At 39.4% G+C, this 9,546-nt stretch overlaps 1 protein-coding gene across 13 annotated transcripts in view; it reads right to left on the reverse strand.

The window, feature by feature from the left end:
- The window catches only part of Rad52 (RAD52 homolog, DNA repair protein), a 29,400-nt gene extending 20,880 nt beyond the window's left edge, over positions 1 to 8,520 (reverse strand). For 2 of the 13 annotated variants that reach the window (XM_046459837.2, XM_046459836.2), the window contains exons 1-2: positions 8,355 to 8,515; positions 2,246 to 2,505 (exon numbers count right to left, since the gene is read on the reverse strand). The gene's annotated coding sequence lies outside the window, so the exon portion shown is untranslated. Of the gene's footprint in view, positions 1 to 298; positions 424 to 1,330; positions 1,491 to 2,245; positions 2,506 to 2,882; positions 3,581 to 7,963; positions 8,250 to 8,354 lie in introns of those variants that run through there. The other 11 variants (XM_058584128.1, XM_058584130.1, XM_058584131.1 and 8 more) reach the window with 11 other exon arrangements.
- Between the last annotated feature and the right edge of the window lie 1,026 nt (positions 8,521 to 9,546).

The raw sequence follows: 9,546 nt of genomic DNA on the forward strand, positions 1-9,546 counted from the left end.
CTGTAATCCCAGCAGCTCAAGAGGCTGAGGCAGGAGGATCTCGAGTTCAAAGCCAGCTTCAGCAAAAGTGAGGTACTAAGCAACTCAGTGAGACCCCATTTCTATGTAAAATACAAAAAATGGGGCTGGGGATATGGCTCAGGGGTGGAGTCCCTGAGTTCAATCCCCAGTACTCCTCCCCCAAAAAATTTTAAATATCTATTCTATAAAGCAGAAGTCAACAAAACTTTTTCTATAGTGGACCTCACAGTAAATATTTTAGATTTTCTGGCAATATAGTCTGTCACAGGTACTCAACTCTGGCAGCCAGGGCTGGGGATGTGGCTCAAGCGGTAGCGCACTTGCCTGGCATGCGTGCGGCCCAAGTTCGATCCTCAGCACCACATACAAACAAAGATGTTGTGTCTCTCTTTCTCTCTCTCTCTTTAAAAAAAAAAAAAAAGAAAAAAAGAAAAAAGAATCATGTCATAATGCTATATTTAAATATATTTTTTTTAAAAAGTGTGAAAGCAGCCAAAGACGATACATAAATGAATGGGCATGGTTGTATCCTATTAAAATTTTATTTAAAAAAACAAAAGGCAGATTTGCCCACAGGCGATGAGATGCCAACCACTGGTATAAAGCATGCTTCAAAGTGTAGAGTCAGATATGTTAAACAGCCAGCTCCATCAGGTAAACTATGTAAATTGGGGAATAATTTAACCTCTATCTGCCCCAATTTCATTTGTAAAAGGAAATATTAATAAGACCCTCCTAAGTTGACTACACTAAAATGATATGATAATAGCTTACAAGAGTAATTTTCTATGGATACTAAATAGTTGTTGGACAAGAGGATAAGCACAAAGTTTCAAATGAACTGTTATCTGTTACAAACAAAGATACCCACTTTGTGTATGTACTTAATGCCACTGAATTGTGTACTTAAAAATGTTTAAAATGGAAAATTTTATGTTATGCATATTTTACCACAATAAAAGTATAAAATTTATCTCAGTCAGGCCAGGTCTGATGCAGCATAGTAGCCTTGCCCATCTTATAGCTGTGTCATCTAGCATATGTGGCCTCCAAGGTTATCACTGAAGGGGTAGAGAGAGTTGGAGGAGTCACAACAGATCACAGCTGCCAAAGTCCAAAAGTGGCATGGATCTCTTCTGGTCACAGTACACTGAAGAAAACCTGTCACATACAAAGCCCCAACTTAACTGCAATGGAGGCTGGGAAATGTAAGAACGCATTTGAATATTTGATGAGTATTATCTCACAATCCATTGCCCCTCACTTCAAGATGAATCCCAAGAAGACAGGGAATCTTATTCTTCTTTACCAGTGACTAGCAGAGATCCTGGCTCAAAGCAGGGAGTCAAGAAGTGCTTGGTGGGGCTAGGGATGTGGCTCAAGCGGTAGCGCGCTCGCCTGGCATGCGTGCGGCCCGGGTTCGATCCTCAGCACCACATACAAAACAAAGATGTTGTGTCCGCCGAGAACTAAAATAAAAAAATATTAAAAAAAAAAAAAAGAAGTGCTTGGTAACAGCTGTTGTCTAAGTAAATGAACAAATGCCTAAATCAATGAAAAAATGCACAATGCAGGATATAAAAAGTACATTTTAAAATTTTATTTTAAGAGTTACATTTCTCACATTTGAAAAGACAGTTGTTTCTACTTTTCTAAACAATCTTAAAAGATTCATCCTTTTCTTGAAGAAAAATACAATCTTATCCCTACCATAAAGTAAACATGGTATCTTTTCTTTTTTTGCTAACTTCTTTTACTTCGAAAAAAATTTTGTTTTGCCTTCCTTCCTACAATTGTCCATAACCATTCTCATTATAAAATTAAAATATCTTTACTGTAAAAAGGTTTAAAAACTTATCGATAACTATGGGAGAAAGTCAAATTCCAAGGGATCCCACCACCATGGGATAGCTGTTATTTTCTTTTACATGTGACTGGGTATTGTATGTGGGTACATATTTGTTAAATACAAATGGAATCTAAATACATCAGACATTTTTTATGTAACATCTCAAATCTTCTTTGGCCTTGCCAATTTTGAGGCTATTGTCATGTTCTTCACCCCAGGTGTCATGGACTAACAAAATATATGTAGGTCTAACCTCCAGTACACAGGCACAATCCTGCAATCTTTTACTTCCTTCGTGCTGGATGCCTCTCACTTCCCACCTTTGGCTTCCCTCTTGCCTTTGAGGGAGCCTATGAGATCCCACCTGATACCCACCTACACACAATTTGGATGCTCCAGGGAGTTAATGTAGCATGAGACAAATCTTTCTCCAATGACATACAGAAGCTGAGGGGTAAATTCTCTTGGTGTATTGTCCTGGATGCAGTACTTTATACATCCTCCTGGGAGACAGCTTTAGGAGGTCAAGCAATCAGTTGTACTTGTTACCAAGGGGTGGCCAACTTGGAAATGCACCCTTGAGTTGACTTAAACTTGCTTCTCTCTTCACTCTCCTTTCCCGCCACCTCTGCTTCCTGACAAAATAAGAGCACATAAATTTTTGCCTCAAGCTCGAGGTTCTAGGTTATCACAGCAGACACTATAGACACTCAAACTGTCCCTTCAGCTCTTACCACTCTGGCCTGACTTCTAAATGCCAACATCTGCATCTCTTTAACTGAGAGTTTTCCTTGGCATCCACAGCCTATATTTCCCCCATGTTCATGGCAACTTAGAAGTGCCTGAAAGTTGATTCCCCTTGTCAGCAACCCTCAAACTATGACTGACAGGTGCTGGTGTTCAAATACCCTAAGTTTATTATCCTTTCTGTAGGATGACATTGAGCCGGGACCCCTATGTTAGCTCCAAAGTTCCCCAGTGGAATTGGGTGTGGTTAGAACTGGATTGATACCTTATCTTTTGCTGACTGTCTTTCTGTTCCTATCTTATGTCCCCTTTCCTCTATCAACAGTGTGCTGGTGTTGGGCTGGGGATGTGGCTCAAGCGGTAGCGTGCTCGCCTGGCATGCGTGCGGCCCGGGTTCGATCCTCAGCACCACATACAAACAAAGATGTTGTGTCCGCCGAAAACTTAAATAAATAAATAAATAAAAGAGTGTGCTGGTGTCATCTTCAAAAAAACTACTGTTCTTGCAGGTAAAGAAGGAGGGGGGTAAAAGACTCTTTTTTACAATGGAGAAATCTGGCAGATATCACCTCAATTAAGTATTCAAACTTAATGTAACTAATAATAGTCATATCATGTGCTTCCGGGTGGATTCTCTGAAAGGTCACATCACTTAGACATCAATCTAATTCATAGCTCTACCAATCTAATCACTCAATCACTCAATCAGGAAATAATTAGACATGCTGAAGATGTAGCTCAGTGGTAGAGGGCTTAAGTTCAATTCCCAGGACTGGGCGGGGGGGGGGGGAAGGACATGGATGACATGTCAACAGAGCAGTGCGGTATAAATTTCATATGGTACTGACATAAGGATTAACCAATAGGATAAAAGAGAGCCCAGAAATTAAGCACTATTTAAACAGTCATCTTAATTTCAAAAATGCAGTATAACAGCATTTTTGATAAGTGCTGCTAGAATAACTAAACATCTGTAAAGAAAAATTTTAACGTTGTCATACCCCATAATATTCACAAAACCTACTGATGGCTCATATATCTAAACATAAAAGCTAAAACTATAATTTTAAAAGAATATATTCACAAACTGAAAGTGGTCAAGATTTCTTAGAAAACAAAAAGCAGTAACTATAAAAGAAAAGCAGGTTGCAGGATAGCTTGGTAGCAGAGTTTGTGCATAGCATGCATGAGGCCCTGGGTTCATCCCTAGCACCCAGAAGAAAAAAGAAAATAATAAATTGACTACATCAAAATGTAAAACTTCTGTTTATCTAAGAAAATGGGTAGATAACTACTAACAAAGGACTGATATCAGGATAAGAAAGACATATAAAGAATTCTAATGACACAGTTAAAAAAAAAAAGACAACCAATTTCAAAGTGAGCAAAAGATTTAGGGGCTGGGATTGTGTCTCAGCAGTAGAGTGCTTGCCTCACACATGCAAGGCCCTGGGTTTCATCCTCAGCATCACATAAAAATAAATAAATAAAATAAGTGTACTGTGTCCAACTACAATAATAATAATAATAATATTTTTTAAAAAGATTTAAGTAGGCACTTCACAAAGGAAGATATGTCAATAACAAAGGAAGCAATGTCAGTAACAGGAAAAAAGTGCTGGACATCATTAATAATCAAGGACTAAAATTAAAACCATTTAATGACATCCCACTCTACATTCATCAGAATGACTAAAAATAGAAAAAGAATTACAACACGAAAAGTTAGCAAGGGATGTGAAGCAACTGGAACTTTCATACACTGCTGACAGCAAATAGGCTAATAAAACCATTCTACCTGCTAACACATACTATCCTTCATGAAAAAGGAGGACTCCAAAAAACCAGCCACAGTCCCAGAGGGTCAAGCAGCAGATTCTTCACAGGCCTTGAATCCCACTGGTTCTTAATATATCTCAGGTATAAGTCCTTTCTCAGATTGGTGTCTGTTTACCTATTCATTTTCTTAGAGTTGTCTGTGATGAAAAGTTTTAAATTTTGACATAATCAGGGTTGGTTGGTTTGGTTTTTTTAGTGATTACTACTTTAAGCCCTAAGATACCTTTTCATACCACCAAGCCTCAGATCATCGAGATACTTTCTTATACTTACATCTGCCATATGACCCAAGAATTTTAATAGATATTTTCCCAAAAGAAATAAAAATGCCCCCCCCCAAAAAAAAAAAAAACTTGTCATAGGAGGAAAAGAGCCTGGACAAGAAAGTGGCTGTGATCAAGAAACGAATGAATTCAAGATATTAAAAAGGTAAACAACTAGTATGCACAGGGCCCTGGATTCTATTCCCCAGCACCAAAAGAAAAAAAAAAGTAAACAAGACTGGGAAAAAAATGTGCTTTTATTCTTGCCCATTTCCTTATAACTTAAAAGCATTTCTAATTAATTATGGAAAGAGGAAGGAAGAAGTAAAAGGGAACAAGGCATGCTACCAAAAGAAATTTTCCTCTTTTATATTACCTCTTCTCATCTTTATTAAAGACAAAGAAAGGCCTGATCTTGAAGGGTAATAGGAGCCACCATAAAAAAAAACTTTATTTTGTCAGCCATGAGAGAGTAATGGAAAATTTTAAGGTAAGAATAACAAGATTATACTTAAAACTTAGAAAGCCCTTTGTTAACAGTGAATAACCAACAATGAATAGCCAAGGGAGAGATCAGTTAGGAGTCTACGTTATAACAACCCAGAGAGGGAATGAGAAAGGCTTAATTACAACATTTGTACGTGAAACGTAAAAGATAGACTCTAGTTCTGTATTAAAGGAGGTAGAATTGTTGAGACTCAGAGATTAATGGGATTCTGATTGTGAAGACCAAGAGCACCTTGATGAGAAGAATGGGACATTGAGTTTCTTTCTTATATTTTAATGTATGTTCATACTGTTGTAACATTGTAATGTATGCTCATACTGCAACAGAACAGAAATTTTTTTAAGTTAAAAGAAAGAAATCTCAAAGGTCCTCAAAGGTCATTTCTTGCTTGAAGGCTTATGCATCTCAGCACACTCTAAAGAGAATTAATACTATGTTTCCATAGCATTTTAGATGTATTTCAAAGCATATACCACACTATAATTACATCTTTGCTGTACTAGCACACTCACCCATTTAAGAACAGAGGGGTCATACACTAATCACTGAATCCCCAACAATTAGCACAATCACCACACCCCACACACAGAAGGAAAAGCATTCTATTTTAGCTTCTCTCCAACACTACTTAAACAGAATTAAAAATGAATGCCTTGAATAGAAAAAACAGTTAAAGTTATAGAAACTTAAAAATACCAACACTAGATTTTCTGCTCATCAATAATTAAACTGGTTATTCTGTCAATTCTCATTATTCACAGTACTTATGTTCTAAACAGCCACCATGAACACTAAATTAGTAAATACTAAACCAATTCTCCAAGGAAAAATAGAGTTGTTCAACATGTCAATAAATAACTGCTTTAGGTGTTTCTGTTTAAAGACACCTTATTTAATATATATCATTAATACTGAACTCACAGTCAATACCAATACAACCCATGCCTGATAAATTTGTCTGAAAGAAACTTATCTTTTCCCTGTAAAGCACATCACGGCCTTCTTGCACTTAAGAATGCTAGACAGCACTCCAGCACTATGCTTGGAAACCATTTTAAAAATGTGAAACCAAGCTGGGCTCGGTGGCACACATCTGTAATCCTAGCAACTCAGGAGGCTGAGGCAGGAGGATCGTGAGTTCAAAGCCAGCCTCAGCAACTTAGCAAGGACCTGTCTCTAAATAAAATACAAAAAAAGGGCTGGGAATGTGGCTCAGTGTAAAGTGCCCCTGGGTTCAATCCCTGGTGCAAAAAAAAAAAAAAAAAGTGAAACCAAGCCAGACACAGTGATGTACGCCTATGCCTATAATCTCAGGTACATGGGAGGCTGAGGTAGGCAGATCACAAGATCCAGGCCAGCTTCAGCAATTAAAAAAAAAAAAAAAAAAAAAAAAGTGGGGCTAGGGATGTAGCCCAGTGATAAAATACCACTGGGTTCAATTCACCTTACCAAAAAAAAAAAAAAAAGTGGGGGCACAAAAATCCAACAAACAGGTTACTAAGTATACCACCAAAGGACACTTAGGAAAGCTTCATCTTGTTTGACCTCAGCTGAGAATATGTGCATTAGTCAACTCAGATTTTTAACAACTCTGCACACTTTAGGAAAGCATCAAGAGTACTACTGATTGAGGATTACAAATAAATGTAAAGAAGTAGATAAATTCACAAATACAGAATCCATGAGTGATGAAGACTGACTAGTTATTTTTAGTAAAATCTCTCCCATTGCTAGGTGAATTAGGCTTTTCATATGCTCATCTCTTAACTACACCAGTTTATATTGGATGTGAAAGTGCCATGAAGCTTACATTGCATGTATAATACTGGGTGTAGTCAGAAATTAGCCATGGGATAACATACCTGGGATAACAGGTTTCAGCATACATTACACAACAGCAGTTTCTGACAGTTTCTGCCACCTTCATAAGACATGCCACAAATACATCTCCACTTGTTATCAATATTATTAATAGTCTGATAGGTGATGAACTGGGAATATAAGGCTTTTAAAAAAAACAAACTGCTCTAAAAGACACAAACCTGTGGCCACTGAAATGCCTGACCCAAAACCAGAGTCAAACGATGGTTTTTGAGAACTTAAGCTTAAAATGTTTGTGCCTGCGAATGCTAGTTCTGTGGGGGAATTAAAGACCTTAAAAGTCTATGAAACCACCAATGTCCATCAGCTAAGGGAGAAACAAAATGTGGTATATCCATACAACTGATTATTAGTTCATAAAAAAAGAATGAAGTCCTGATACATGCAAAATACAAAAAGTATTGAAAATATGCTACATGAAATAAACCATACAGGAAAAGACAAATCTTGTATGATTCCATATATATATACACACACACATATATATATATATATACACACATACATATATGTGTATATGTGTATACATGGCTGGTAATTTCATAGACAAGAACTGTAGAAGGGTGATGCGAAATCAAGTCAGACACAGTGATGCATGCCTGTAATCTCAGGTACGTCTCTGCTAACTAGCTTCTAGGTTCTTTTTGAGTGATGAGAATGTTCTGTAATAAGAATTCGGTGATGGTTGCACTACCTTGAGCATATACTAAAAACTACAGAATTGTACACTTTAAGCGCATATGTAATGAATCGTGCCTCAATTTTTTTTTAAGATCTAGAAAGGCTGAATACATTGCTAAACTAAATGTCAAAAATTCCCTTTAAATCCACTATTCCTTCCCAACTTCCACCTACTTCTTCTAACTCCATTCGGATACTGACACTCCTGTCAACAAACCGCATTTACAATGTCTCGAGCTGCGCAGGGAACTCCACAAGATCCGTGTGCAGCCTTCCACCCTGGGTCCTGGCGCACGTGATTCGTGAGTCACGGTCCTCCTAACCAAACTGTCGAGAAGCCCAGATCCCCGAGCCCTTCCGGACGGCACTAACCAATTAGACAGGCCTAGCCATTCAGCATCTCTAGTAGGAAACTCAGGACAAATTCAACAGCCTCCCCAAGAGCTCCAATCCGAATCTGAGCGGTCCTACGCTCTACAATCCCCGGGCGGAACCACCCGGGGGAGAGCAGCCCCCACCCCTCCACCCCTCCACCCCTCCACCCCTTCCTCACTTCCCCACTTACGCGCCCCGTGCAGCGCGCGGTGCACCCGGGGAACTTGGTCTAGACTATAAGCAAATGGAAAGAAGGTTGGACAAGCTGGCAAAGGAGACTGGGAAAGAGTTGCAAGGGACCCTGGGAAGAAGGTTCAAACTCTAGAGGGGCCCTTGTAGAGTTTGGCGAAGAAGACTGAAGGTGGAGGAGCCGTAAATCAAGTCGGAAAGACAAAAGAGCCGTAAAGCAACCGGTCGGATGCCGTAAAACAAGTTGGGCGCGCCGTGCGGATCCCTGCGTTCCGCGTTGGCTTGGCTCTCCAGTCTTTCCGCTTACTCTTATCTCCAACTTCCCTAACGTTGCTTCTGGGTCTGCGGCCACCTCGCAGTACTTGTCGTTGCACTCTTGGGATATTGCAGGAAAAGGAAACAGGACTTTTCTAAGAATGCTTATCGGAACCCTCCAGAGAATCCACCGCTGGCAGGCACAGTAAATTGAGGCGGTGGGTACACATTTGTTCACAAAGGAAGTCTTCTTGCCCGGTCACTGCCGCATACGCCCGGTGCTCACCTGATGGCCTCTTAAATTAACGAGAACCCGAGGGAAATGACTCGGTGGCCACTTGAGGGAGTGGAGGTCTTCTTTGGCTATCCCCGGACCTTCACCTTGGAATGAATGACGATTACACATCCTATTAGCAGTGCTCCTAAAACGTTTTGAAAAGTTTAGTCGTCAGAACCTGAAGTTAAGTGCAGACGGTTTACGATATTTGGGGCTTACAGTGGGGTAACGTCCCCATCATAAATCCAGTAGCGTCTGTACTGAGAACTGAATTTTTTTTTCTTTTTCTTTTTTTTTTTTCCTTCAGAATTGAACCCTGGCGCGCTTAACCACTGAGCCACATCCTCAGCCCTTTTTTATATTTTATTTAGAGAGAGGATCGCGTTAAATTGCTGAGGCTGGTTTTGCACTCAAGATCCTCCTGCCTCAGCCTCCCAAACCGCTGGGATTACAGACGTGGGCTACCGCGCCAGGCAAAACTTTTCAAAAAGACATGTATCTGGGCAGTACGTCACCAGAGTCTTTTTCTGGATGGCTACTCATTCTTCCAAGTAACACCATGGAATGCTGGCTAAAAAGTCTCAAATCAGAACCAATGAATAGCTTATAGTTTGTTAGAAGGAATTTCATATCAACTGAGATAGAAATGTTGATTTTTAAA

The sequence above is a fragment of the Marmota monax genome, unplaced genomic scaffold (genome assembly GCF_021218885.2).
Source record: "Marmota monax isolate L192 unplaced genomic scaffold, Marmota_monax_Labrador192_F-V1.1 WCK01_AAM20220418_F8-fsc00163, whole genome shotgun sequence".
Lineage (NCBI taxonomy): Eukaryota > Metazoa > Chordata > Mammalia > Rodentia > Sciuridae > Marmota > Marmota monax.